This window comes from Rhinopithecus bieti, unplaced genomic scaffold (genome assembly GCF_001698545.2).
Source record: "Rhinopithecus bieti isolate Rb0 unplaced genomic scaffold, ASM169854v2 scaffold_30764, whole genome shotgun sequence".
Classification (NCBI taxonomy): domain Eukaryota; kingdom Metazoa; phylum Chordata; class Mammalia; order Primates; family Cercopithecidae; genus Rhinopithecus; species Rhinopithecus bieti.
In genome coordinates, this window is record NW_016813573.1 from 726,821 (window position 1) to 740,928 (window position 14,108).

A 14,108-nucleotide genomic window follows, 5' to 3' on the forward strand; every position below is an offset into this window, starting at 1 on the left:
TTCTGAAATTTTGATGTATAGGGGTAATGGTATTTCTATCAAAATTCAGCAAGATGATTTTGTAGACATTGATGAGTTTATCCTAAAATTTATATGGAATGATGTAGGCCCTAAGAAAGGTAAAACAATCTTCAAACAGAAAAGTTACATAGCAGAAATTACAATATCTGATATTAAGGCCTGCCATATAGCTGCAATAAATAAGACAGTGCCATATTAGTGGATAAATAGACACATAGATCAATAAAACAGAATAGAGTATCCTGAAAGTCCTGCATAAGTGTGGCAGACTGAGTTTTGACAAAGGTGCAAAAACAACTCAATGAAGTAATGATAGTCTTTTCAACAACTAGTACTTGAACAATTGGATATTTGTAGAAAAAAAAAAAAAAAAAAAAAAAAAAAACCTTGGCCTGTCTCACATCTTATATAAAAATTAAATCAAAATAAAACATGGACTTAAATATGAAGCATATAACTATACAACTTTTAGGAAGAAAATGAAGAATACCACTTCCATGAGTCCACTTATAAAACATTTTTTAAATGACAAATTATAGAAACAGCAAAGAGAATAGTGGTTGCCAGTGGTCAGGAATGGCAGGGGACATGGTGTACAGGGGGAGGTGGACATGGCTATAAAAGAGGAAAATCAAGGATCCTTGTGGTGATGAAATTTTGTATCTTGAATATGTAATTGTCAATATACCCATAATTATATTGTACTTTAGTTTTGAAAGATGTTACTTTTGGGAGAAATGGAATAAAGAGTATGTGAGGTTTCTTTGCCTTATTTCTTAGTTTGTAAATCCACAATTCCTTCTAAATAAAAGCTTAATTTAAAACAAAAGTTAATCAGCTGTCTCTCTCTCAGAAGGATAACATACAATGTTTACTTTTTGGCATAAATACTTTCATCACCATGAAGAAATTTGCATTTACCTAAGGATAAATGCCAAATGTATATGGCTCATTAGTTTGCATAGCAACTTCGCAAATGTTGTCTGATTTAATTCTTCCAACAACCCCATGAGTTTTCATCTCTATTTAATAGATGATAAAATTGAGATTGAGAATATGTGATATGTCCATGTTATCTACCTGGGAAGTACCAGTAAGAACTCAGTCTCTATGTGTAGAAACCTTTTGCTTCCCTACTACTGCTACTCCCTTTGACTTTCTTCCTCTATTCAGATATCTGATTTCTATCAGGACATAGGCATGGGAAAAGACTTCATGACGAAAACACCAAAAGCAATGACAACAAAAGCCAAAATAGACAAATTGGATCTAATTTAACCAAAGAGCTTCTGCAGAGCAAGAGAAACTATCATCAGAGTGAACAGGCAACCTGCAGAATGGGAGAAAATTTTTGCAATCTATCCATCTGACAAAGGGCTAATATCCAGAATCTACAAAGAACTTAAACAAATTTTCAAGAAAAAAACAAACAGCCCCATCTGTGAAGGATATGAACAGACACTTCTCAAAAGAATACATTTATGCAGCCAACAAACATATGAAAAAAAGCCCATCATCACTGGCCATTAGAGAAATGTAAATCAAAACCACATTGAGATACCATCTAACACCAGTTAGAATGGCGATCATTAAAAGTGAGGAAACAACAGATGCTGAAGAGGGTGTGGATAATAAGAACGCTTTTACACTGTTGGTGGGAGTATAAATTAGTTCAACCATTGTGGAAGACAGTGTGGTGATTCCTCAGTGATCTAGAACTAGAAATACCATTTGACCCAGCAATCCCATTACTGGGTATATACCCAAAGGGTTATAAATCATGCTACTATAAAGACTCATGCACACGTATGTTTATTGTGGCATTGCTCACAATAGCAAAGACTTGGAACCAACCCAAATACCCATCAATGATAGACTGAATAAAGAAAATGTGACACATATACACCATGGATTACTATGCAGCCATAAAAAAGGATGCGTTCATATCCTTTGCGGGGACATGGATGAAGTTGGCAACCATCATTCTCAGCAAACTAACACAAGAACAGAATGCCAAACACTGCATGTTCTCACTCATAATTGGGAGCTGAATAATGAGAATACATGGACGCAGGGAGGGGAATATCACATACTGGGGCCTGTCAGGGGGTAGGGGTCTAGGGGAGGGATAGCTTTAGGGCAAATACCTAATGTAGATGACGGGTTGGTGGGTGCAGCAAACCACCATGGCACATGTATACCTATGTAACAAATTCGCACGTTCTGCACATGTACCCCAGAATTAAAGTATAATAACAATTTAAAAAAAGAATCGACTTCTGTGTCTGTATATATAGTTCATAGATTTTTACCTTCTTTATGTGGCCTGGCCAGCTGCTGCTTCTTAGAAACATTCTTAGTGCCTGCACTTCCCATTTAGGACTTCTCAACTTCAGACCTCCAATAGCTCTTTCCTTGGCCCATGAGCCTTCCTAGTTTACCAGTGGAACTGGGTCTCAGCCCCGAGTCCTTGCCAGTACCAATACCTTTTGTTTATAGAAGGCCTCTCCTGGGACAGCAAATCTCTTTTACTCATGCCTTGTTCTACTCTTCTTTCCCATCAGGCTGTGTGACAAAAAAAGTACATATTTCTCCAAATGCTTTATTTGCTTCAGCACGTGGAATATAAAAAATAAGGAGCCTAATGTATAAAAGTGATCGTTGACTATAACAATTCAACTTCTGCATTCTGACCCTCATATGGAACTTGAATTTCCATTTGATGTGCCAGGTTTCTAGGAATATGGAAAGTGTTTAAACATTTGTGAATAGCAGTACTAAGAAATGTATTTGGCCCCAAAGAGACAACTCCTTTACTTGCATTTAAAAGTTGTACAGTCAATATTACAAAGAATATGTTTAGCGTTCATTAGGGGCATCTGAACCCTAAAAAAGATGCCTTTTGGATTAGATGACATTTGAATAAAGCATTTTCTTTCAGATACATATATATTATATATACACATTGATACATGTATATATGCCACTGATTACACTTACATGTTATTAATTGTATATATAATTATATATAATTAACAAGTGACACAGAATGAAACAAGAAATGTTGATGTCATTTATTGACCATAAGTTATTCACAGAGAGTCATGGATGGAAGCTTTACCTAATACCTTTCTTTGTATTGATGTTAAATTCAAAACCCATATGAAGACAATCATTGGCAGGTTTCTATTTTATCAATTTATTAAACTTCCACTGTGTTACTGTATAACAGCACCCATGCTAAGGGATATGGGATCTTTTTGAGTTTAAACCAACAACAAAAATGTTTCTTATTTTTTTTTTTTTCGTCTTTTCTTTTCATTCAATATAAGCTACAAACTATGCAAACATCTTAATGGAGATAAAAGGTTGTGATTGGGTCCCGGAACTTGAAAAGTTGTGTCATGCCTTCACGCCTTTCCATCTTTTTTGCTAACATTACTTAATAGCATACAGTCAAATGATCATGTGTGCACCTTGTCCTTTCAACCTCCTTCCTCTCCTCCAAAGCTTTCTCTCACCCCATTACCTTTCTCCTCTCTCTACCATATCCCATCCCCATAGTCGTACCTTTGCATCTCCCCCAACCTCTCCCCTTCCCCACTTATCCATATTTTTTCCCAGTTCCTCGCTTTCTCTTCCCTCCCCTTCTTATTTATTCCTACTCTACTCTCACCTCTCTCACTTCCAATTGTATTTCTCTCACTTCAGCACTTCCCATTGTATTTCTATACCTTACTTCCAAGTCCAAGTTCCTTCACACTCTCAAATACGTGGTTCACAAAGTATCTATCTGTATAAACATATTTTATTCAGTGAGTCAATATCAACAGCTTCCCTAGAGGGATCTCTAGTTCTAATCACCACTAATGCGGAACAAGACCTAACTTTGTTGATCCTATCTATAGGAAATGAGCATTTATTCATTTATGAAAATGGGCATTAAAATTAGAACTCCCTGTGGCACCCAGGCCTTCCTTGCCAGGTTACCAGTTATCAGGCCTATTTCAGGTTTTGTACTTGATTGCCAGTAATTCATCATTTTGGAATATATGTTCTTACTCTGCTTTGAGCTTTAAATCCCATGATTCTACTAGTACTAAGGTACTAGTAGCAAGACTACTACTACTAAAGTATTGTAGTAGTCTTGTTGTGGGTTGTATTCGTTGTCATTTTTACCAATTGAAATCTAATTAGTATGAAAAAAGAGCTTTTTCCTCATTACTAGAAAAAAAAATATTAAACAGGGTACAGTTTTCCTGCAATATAATGTCTTCTTTCCTTGGTTAAGAAAACAATGTATTTTCTTTTTTCACTTCTCTTCCAAATTTTTAGCTGGAAGTTTTCAAGTGTGAGGCAAGCAGTTTTATAAAATGTGCTGGAGGTATAGCTTTGTTTTAGCGCTTTCTCACCCAGCAAGTGAGAAAATATAAGTTGAGAATAAACTCATCATATTTTAAAATGTCTCTCTTCTTTCATTCCAAAGAAATATTTTAGTACTGCACTAAAACACGAACACACATTTAGTTGGGGATGGCTGAATAAAACTTTTCTACCAAAGAGAAAGAAAATGGAATGAAAACTGAAAACCTTGATTATAGTGTATTTAAGAGAAAATATAATTTTCCTTTTAAAACATTCTCAAACAATATGGGTAAAGCTACATCATATGACTTAATAAAGTAGATTTACGGACTCGTCAAAAACCTAGGCATAAAGAATATATTGTCTCTTAAGAAGAAAGCTTTATGAAGAAGAAACTGTACTAAATGAAGAAAAACTAATTGATATAAAGGAGATCTCTACAAACGCATAAACTAATTAACTTACTCCTTTACTGAATTTGAAAGAACCATATGCTAGGTCAAGTCTTGACCAGTTTAAAGTAGCAGCCTAATTTACTCATATTTAATTTTATTAAATTTTGTGGGAACAACAATAGGGCAGCTTCCTGAATTTTGTTGTTGTTATTTTCCTGGCTATTGGGGTGGTTTTAAAATGAGATTTCCCAATATAATTGGGAAATGTAAATAGAATAAGAGATGCCATGTATATTAATTATATAAGGGAGAAAGGTTTTACAAAGAAAATAATTTTAATTGACTAATTTTCAGGGTCAGAGAGTTCATAGACATTAACAATGTACAAACTGGTACAATTACCATGGCAAAATGAAATTAAAGTCAACACAAAGTTCCCTTGTGTGCATGGTTTTTTTACTGTGGTACATGGTAACCTAAGTTCCTTAGTCCACACCCTAGCCTGCTTTCCACTAAATAAGATCAGTATTTACACACCTGCTCAGTCTGCAAACTTGGAGCCACTTTTGGTCCCTTTCTCACTTGAATTCTCTACATACTAAATGGTATTTCAGGAAATACACCTCAAAAGTCATAACTTCCCTGTAATTCCACTGCTATCTGCTCTCTCTGAACCATCGGTGTCTCTCATTGGGATTGTGGTAAGATGTTCCCAACTGGGTCCTTTTTGGATCCACTGTAATCATGTCTTCTATATTTCAACAGCAAGGGTCATTTGAAAAACAAAAATTATAATATCACTCCTCTGCTTAAAACCTCTCCATTGCTTCCCACTGCACATACAAGATCCAAATGTGTCTCATGGCCTACGAAGGTCTGCATTATGTGGCCCCTCCATATATCCATAAACTAACCTTGACCTGTACTCCCCACCTTTCAATAAGCTTAAGCTACCAGTGGTTCTTTTAGATTTTGAATATGCCATACCCTTTCTAGCCTCAGGGTCCTCACACATACTGTTCCCTCTGCCTGCAGTAGGCTTCACATATATGTCAGATCTCCTTAGAAAGGCTTTTCCTCACTTCTATCTAAATTGCTTGCCACATTTATTCTCTGTTGTAATAATTAGTATTCTGCATGACATCGATTATAATTGGAAACTGCATATTTGTTTGCTTACTTGTGAATTGTCTACCTCTTCTGCCAGACTGTTCTCTGAGCACAGGACTTTATGCCTATCTTATTCCCATATCCTACAGGCTAGCATAGTGTTTGGCACAGTATGCCATCAACAAATACTTGCAGAATGAATACATGCCCCTGTGTAAGGAAGAGGAGGAGCAGTGCCCTTCCTCTTCCCTAGCACCAGTGAGGCTCTTTATAATGAGCCGGTCTAAAGCATGCACATATGGGATGCTTCAGGTTATGCTTAAATTTATCATTATTCATGAGGGCATGCCTGAGTTGGGACCACTACATCATTTGTGGGGCTCTTGCAAAATAAAAATGCAGTTTCCTTGGCCAAAAAGCAAGAAAAAAGAGTGAAGTTAAAAGTAACAAAATATGGATGAAACCTTTTTCTTTAGAAATGTCTTATGGATAAACCCCTTTGGCTTTGAAAATCTCTTATTATTTATGAAATGTAATGGGGTAATGGTAATACATGCATAACAACATAAAGTTGAAACTTACAAAATCATTTTTAGTGTCAACCTTTTGTATAATATAATAATACTTTGTTAATGATTCATCTTGACTGATCTTAAAATTATTCTGGTTTCCTTTGATGAAAATTCATTTATCAGTCACCAAAATTTATACTAAAAAACAACTTCATTTTTTATTAATATAACTGAAAGCAACACCAGATACTCTTGGCACATGTAAGATCACAAGTAATTTTTATGTTTAAATATCTAGGGGAATTTCTCTGATTATGGAATTTTTACTGGAGCAACTAGGTGTATTTTACAGACTACGTCACCTTTTAGTACATCTACAGTTGATTAGTCTCATGAGCAATTTTTCTAAAAAGATTTAACTCTTCATGCAAATTGGTTTCATGTAAGTCTGAATTTAATTTTGGATTTAAATTCATATAATAATATTTTAATGTTTCCTTTGACATCTGTAAGTTATGAAAGTTGTGTAAGAAACTCAATGTAGCTTCATGGCCTGCATGTAATTTCAAAAGGCCTGGTTATGCATTCTATGGTTTATCTTCCAATTACATAAAAAAGTTACTTGTATAGTGAATTTTATAATTATATTTTGAAGCATCATATGAATGTAGCATTTTTTTCCCACTGAATGTAACCATTTTTATATTTAATTTCTATGTCTTTAGCCTGTGATATTTGCTTCACCATGTTGAAGCAGCTTTCAAAAACAGAATGTGAACACCTTGAATAATTCTAATTCTTACATATGCTCTGTTGTAATGTCTATATCTACCCTTATATTCTGTAGTAATTTACTTGCAAAATCTAGTCCCTAAGGGCCAGCAGTTTTTGTCCTAGACCTCACACTAGCTAGTTCCATTTGAGCAAACACCACAGGTGAGGCTTTGAGAATGAATGGTCAAGTTCCCTCCTATGGAGCACACTGGTGCTCTCCTAGACGACGATCCTATGGTGCTCTTTTGATCCAGGCTGTGGCCATCTCTGGTGGCTGGTGCTGCTATTGTAGGTCCCATTGGAACAACCCCTGTCCCCAGGACTTCCCCAGGCACGGGCAGGCACACAGGCAGCTGGGGCAACTGTTCTGGGTGTCCACTGCCTACTGCCTGCTGTCCTCCATGCCTGTTGGCTTGAGCCTGTGTATGTCTATTGCCTACTGGCATCTCCCCTACTCATTTTGCATGCTCCATTGTCCCAAAGACTTTACTTAGAAAAAACAAGATCAAAGATAAAATTATTAAGAATTTCAAGCTGGTAATAGCAGAGCATTCAACCAACAAATGGTTAACTGCACAGGTCCCTGGCCCATAAAGCTAGCCCTGCTGGATCTCTTTTGGTAGAATAGTGGATCTTGCTCTGGAAAGCGTGGTGACACTGGCAACTGAGATTGTATCTCCCCTTTGTTAACTAAAGTCCATAGTTTATATTAGGGTTTACTCTTTGTGTTATACATTCTGTGGGTTTTGACAACCACATAATGGATCCGCCATTACAGAATAGTTTCACTGCCCTAAAAGTCCCTGTTCTCCGCCTATTTATCCTTCCCCCCCATAGCCCTTCATTGTTTTTTTCCATTCTCATTGTCATTCTCTAACACAAAGGTATTCTAATCCCAGAACAAAAGACAAGCCATTAAACCAAGTATTTTGAGTAGTGAAGGTTAGCAGGGAATGGGGAGGGTGGAGAAGGGCACGTGTTTATGGAGAAATCAGTTCCTGTGTTGGTTTCCAAGTCAGAAAAATTGAGATGTTATACACACTATTTGTGTGGACACCACACATAATTGTAGAGAGCAGCAGGAACTGTGTTTGCACCAGTAATGGCCAAAAAGAATTATAATAATAAAAATAACCGTTTTTTTATTTTTTATTTATTTTTATTTTTTGAGATGTAGTTTCACTCTTCTTGTCCAGGCTGGAGTGCAGTGGTGCAATCTTGGCCCACTGCAACTTCTGCCTTCCGAGTTCAAACCATTCTTCTGCCTCAGTCTCCCGAATAGGTGGGATTACAGGCACCTGCCACCACGACTGGCTAATTTTTGTATTTCTAGTAGAGATGGGGTTTCACCATGTTGGTCAGGCTGGTCTGGAACTCCTGATCTCAGGTGATCCACCTTGGTGGGTGCACCTCGGCCTCCCAAAGTGCTGGAATCACAGGCATGAGCCATCGCACCCCGCAAAAATAAGTTTTTACATCATAAAGACCACATACACTGTCTTTCAGATTATCTGGCTGGTACAGGTGCTTAATGAATGTTTGTTGAGTTAATAAATTTATGCATAAGATTCTGGATGATTTAACCTCACTATGAAATTGTGTTTAACACATATATAGTCTAAAACAAAATTAGTTATTCAAAAAATAGTAATTCATTAGTTTTATTTCCATGTATAAGCATACTTTACTTTCTTACAAAAAAAATCTGTCTCCATTCTTTACCTTTTGCTCACACATCTATTCACACACAGACACACACAAACACACACACCTCTGTGCTGAATAAGTAGGCTTTATTTGACTTTCTTTTCCTTTTTACTTTAATGATTTTACCTAATTGTTAAAGACTCTATTTCACATTATCTCTTATAATTATTCCTTCAATTTTATATAAAGAGGGCAAATGAGAACAAAGCCAAAATTAAATCTAGTGTTGCTTTGATTGTAGTTCTCTTTCAAGAGTTTAGTGTGCATTATGCTGATGAGGCTTGGTAAACCCAATTCCAATTTAAGCAAACACAATTGTTGAATGAATACTTTGGCATAAAGTTGCTCCTTTGTAGGCCAAATATCTAGCATGTAATTTTATTTCACTATTGTATCACAATAGAAGTATCATAGCTCTGGAAATAAGCTTAAATCTTTGTGTCTATAAGGAGTCCTCTTCAAGGAAAAAAAAATATTTCAAAAGTTGGTACTTATTTAATCTCAAAGCGATAAGCTGTTGATCTATTTATTGAAAAGTATAAAAGTAAAGTATCTGACCATAAATTACCAAATTGTTTCCATAAAACATATTTTGCATATATTTGTATTTACAAAACAAAGAGTTAAATAACATTTATATAATCCAAAATGAGCAGGTATTATATGTAGATCTATATAGGTTGAGGTTTTAAAATGTTTAATAGTAATGTTTATTAGAATATTTAATAATAATTGAAGATTATTTTATTTTTAAAGTGCTAATTACAACTTATTTCCTTTTTTTTTCTAACTATAGTATTTTAATTTTTAACTGGAGTTTTACTTTATGATCTCAAGGTACCCAGAGTGGGAAATAGTTCTGAAACAATGCTAACCTGTTTTATTTGTTCTTTTGTCATTAGCAAAACTGAAAGCTTATTTCTCCCAAAGTATTTAATAAGACAACCTTCCCTACTTACATTTTGTTATTTCCTGTTTATTGGCCAAAAACAGATTGCTTTTACCACAGAGAGTTATCTACAATGATTCCAAAGAGAAATATTGGATTGGCAGTCTGGGAAATGTGTACTTTTCTGCTATTTTTTTCTTCTTCTTACTTTTGTGTGTGTGTGTGTGTGTGTGTGTGTGTGTGTGTGTGTGTTTGCTTCACATAGCTCAGAGTATGCTATCCATGTTACAGACTTTTCATGTGTGAATTGAAATGGGATGAGCTTGAGGAAACACACTAACAAGAAAGCTCATTTTTATTTTATTATTTTAAAAATGCCTTCCAGAGAGGAGATTGGATAGTGCAGAGATTAGGTGAGTAGTCTTAATTCCTGAGATCTGTACCTCTGACCCAGCTCACAGAGATAATAAATTTTAAAACTGTTTTGCTACTGATAAAATTACTGAATTGTTTGAAAATAAAGAACCCACAGAGCTTGCTTCTAGTCTAATTGACAATTGCTGTTTCCCAAACCACTGCCTTTGTGCCTATCTTAACCCGACCACAGAAAGTGCACTCGTTGGCTTCCCCAATAGGCTATACTGTGAAGTCTTTCCATTGCAGTTTGAATTCCTTCATCTTCCAAAATACATCTGATTTTTCTTTTCTTTTCAACAAAAAGTATATTCAGGTCTTCAATGATCTGGCCAAGTACTGGTTTCCATTTCTACCTTCCTACTCATTTTACTCAATTTTGCTATCATCATCTGGATTAGGTATACATGTTCCATAGCTCTCGGTTTCATCAAGGATGTGGTTCAATATTTGCATTAAGCAAAATTTGGATGTTTTATACTCAGTTATGAGCTGTTCGAGAGCAATATGTATTTCAGCTATCTTTGCACTAACTTGTATTTAGGAGAATTTTAAGAACCTAGTAAATGCTGAATGAATATTTGTTGACAAAATAAAGATACGAATTAATGCTCCATAAGTAATAACTTGGAGATAGTTCAGCAGGGGGAGGGTGGGAGATGTGATTATCTTTCATTAATTTGATTTAAAGGACAATTATTTAGTTTAGTAGGTAGAGTATGGAAGGTAAGTAAATACCCTAAATATCTATGTAGATTTGATTATTTATTTACTCCCAACAGTATTAACAAAGGATTTGAGGTGTCTTAGATGACCAGATAGATGAGCTGGCTAGGAGAAACTTGCAAATAGATATAGCATTCAGGCTTAGGTGCAGTAACAAAGAGATGTTTGGATAATACAACATTCCAAGTACTAAAAGGTGAATACTTGCTTGAAGAGATAATTAAAGAGACTGAAAAACATCTAATGAAGAGAGAAAACTAATATTTGAAGACATGAAACTTAAAATGTGTCAGTAACAAAATGATCAATACTGGTTGAAGGAAATAATAAATTTATATCTAACCTTTGTGTTAAATTCTTGAGCTATCTATATCATTTTAGATGTATAAGTAAGATATACATAATTTTCAGTGCTCTTTACATAATCTTTTGCTTGCAAAAATTAACATTATCTATCTATTTATTTATTTTTTTTTAGAGATAGGGTCTTATCTGTCACCCAGGCTGAAGTACAGTGGTGTGATCATAGCTTACTGCAGACTTGGAGTCCTGGGCTCAAGTGGTCCTTTACCTCAGCCTCCTAAGTAGCTGGGACTATAGGTCCATGCCACCATGCTTGACTAATTTAAATTTTTTTTTTTTTTTTTTTTTTTTTTTTTAGAGACAGAGACTTGCTGTGGTGCCCAGGCTGCTCTGGAATTCCTGGCGTCAAGCAATCCTCCTGCCTCAGCTTCCCAAAGTTTAGGGATTACAGGTATGAGCCACCTTGCTTGGCTTGCAGATTTAACATTTTGAGTGCCATGGATCTAGATATTCCTGTAATATATACTTGAAATAAGTTCATTGCTTTCAGATGGAATTATGACCTTTTAAAGCAACATTCTGTGTTGAGTGCAATTTACCTAGTATTATCTAACCTCAGCATAAAAGTCTTTACTGCAGTAAACTGACATGGGTCACCCAGTCCACATATCTAGCACAAGCTTAAAAGTATTCTCCCTTTTTTAAATAGAGATTTTATTAAGAAAAACAAGGAGTTAGCTTAGAATGACACAACCTATATTGTGATGAGATCTGTCCACATTTTAATATTCAGTTGTTATGAGCAGCTCTCTCAAAACAACCATGATACAGGTTGCTATGACATCAATCCTGGAGCCTTTCAGAAGAGCCCTGATATGACCAAGATTCTTTTTCTCTATTTTTATCTGGATTCTTCCTCTCAGGTTGTCATGTGTTCTGTATATTGTTCTTTTCCTGTGCTATTTCTGGCCACTTACAATTTATATGAATCTTTGTACTTTTAATCAGGGTTCTTACTCCCATGCCTGGCTCATGAACTTTATTCAAAGTTCATTTTCACCATATCTGTTTTATCAATTTTATTGCTGATGAAAGTTGCTTCCTCCAGTGTGTTCTGTAGGATGTCTATTGCCATTTATTTGCTATTTCTGGAATAATTTCTGTGCGTGTGTGTGTGTATATCCTGAGTGCCTTATTGTACTGAATTGCTATGCTATAGTGTCAGTAGAACTATAACATAGCAGGTAGAAAAGGGAGTTATCTTTTACTTTTTATCTTAAACAAAAGTCACAAGAAACTCCAGAATGTTTCTTTAATAAAAATACAGAATTGCTGTTAAACAGAAACGCAGTTGTCATGGCATGTTCCCTGTTAAGCTATGTTAAATACGGTTTGGCAATGGACCTTGCTATTTAATTATTTCATGTCCTTTGTTGTTTAGGATGTACTGACCCAAAAATCGTATAGGCATCAGTGATCACCTGAATGGCAGTTACTTCAAGCTATAGGCATGGTGACTTGGAAATATTGATCCTCTCTACAATTCTAATCAACTTCGACTAATGCAAGTTCTGTGATATAATGTAGGAATGGAGGCACAAGACATTCTGAAAAAGGTGGACTGTGTACCACATGGACTTAAAAATAGTACACAATTACAGAGGAGAACAGAGGAAAAAGAGCACAAATGTCAGCTTAAGTATACAGATGGCAGGGAAAGGATAGTTGTAGGAAAAACTATGCAAAAGGAAGGGAAACTAAGTATTAATTAACCCATTGGATAAAATATTCTTTAACCTTGGGAGAGATAAAATGCATATGACAGGAAGCTGTCTTCGTGAATACCGAGAATATTGCTGCTTAGGAAGAAGAATATTGCTCTGTGTTCTTTGTCTTCTGAGACGAGACAACCATGAATATGTTTTAAGTGAATAGATTAAATTGTGAGGATATGCTTCTGGATTTTCAATTATCTTAGGAGACACTAGTAATCCAGGAAGAGTATTTCTTTACCACCTGTAGTTAATATAATGAGATCTCATATCTTTCCATGTTGCCTGCAAAAGGGCAGCTTCCTGTTTGACTCAACCTAACTTGGTTTTGCTGACAGAAAATCATACAGGTATGTACGTGTGTTTATCTATCTCTATCTCTGTATCTATCTTCTTCACAAAGAAAAGGGTTGCTTAGGTAGTCCTGAGTGTTTTCATAGTTGTTTTTTGTTTTTGAACAATACAGCTATAATTACGCACCTTTCAATATAAAAGGTCATGACACCCTCACCACCCCCATTTAAAATAAAATATTTTGGTGTGGATGAGAAAGTCTATAAATTATTAGCTTTAAATGTTTTAAATTGATTCTATTCAATATTTTCTGTGGTTACACCTGAATACAACCACAGGCAGTGATAACATTCTAAAAGTTACCTGAAATTTGTTGGGATAATATGAGAAACAAAGTATTTGAGTGGACTGGACATATCTGTCTTGCTCTGTGATCTGTGCGGCTCTCTGCTTTCAGTATGAACTGATTTGATCTGAACTCGTTCAATCAACAGCACTCTTGGAGGGTTAGGCTTCACTGGCAATCACGTGACTCAGGGCTGTGAAGGTCCTCAGTTGTTTTCCTAGAGTGTTATTTCCTAACTATACACTTTTAGAAAATGGAGCTGCTATTGTATAGAGGACTCAGAGGGGTAACTTTTGACACTTCTAAAGCAAGTCTAAACTATGATTTCTACCCTTTGTGGCATTTCAGTTTATCTAAACTCTAATCAAAACAGCACCCAGTGTTCCTTGCCCAAAAGCAAATCATCTTCTTGACAGTCCCATTTCCATTTACCTGTTATCATCCTTCTGTCTGCTAACCTTATAATTATGTTTGACGCTT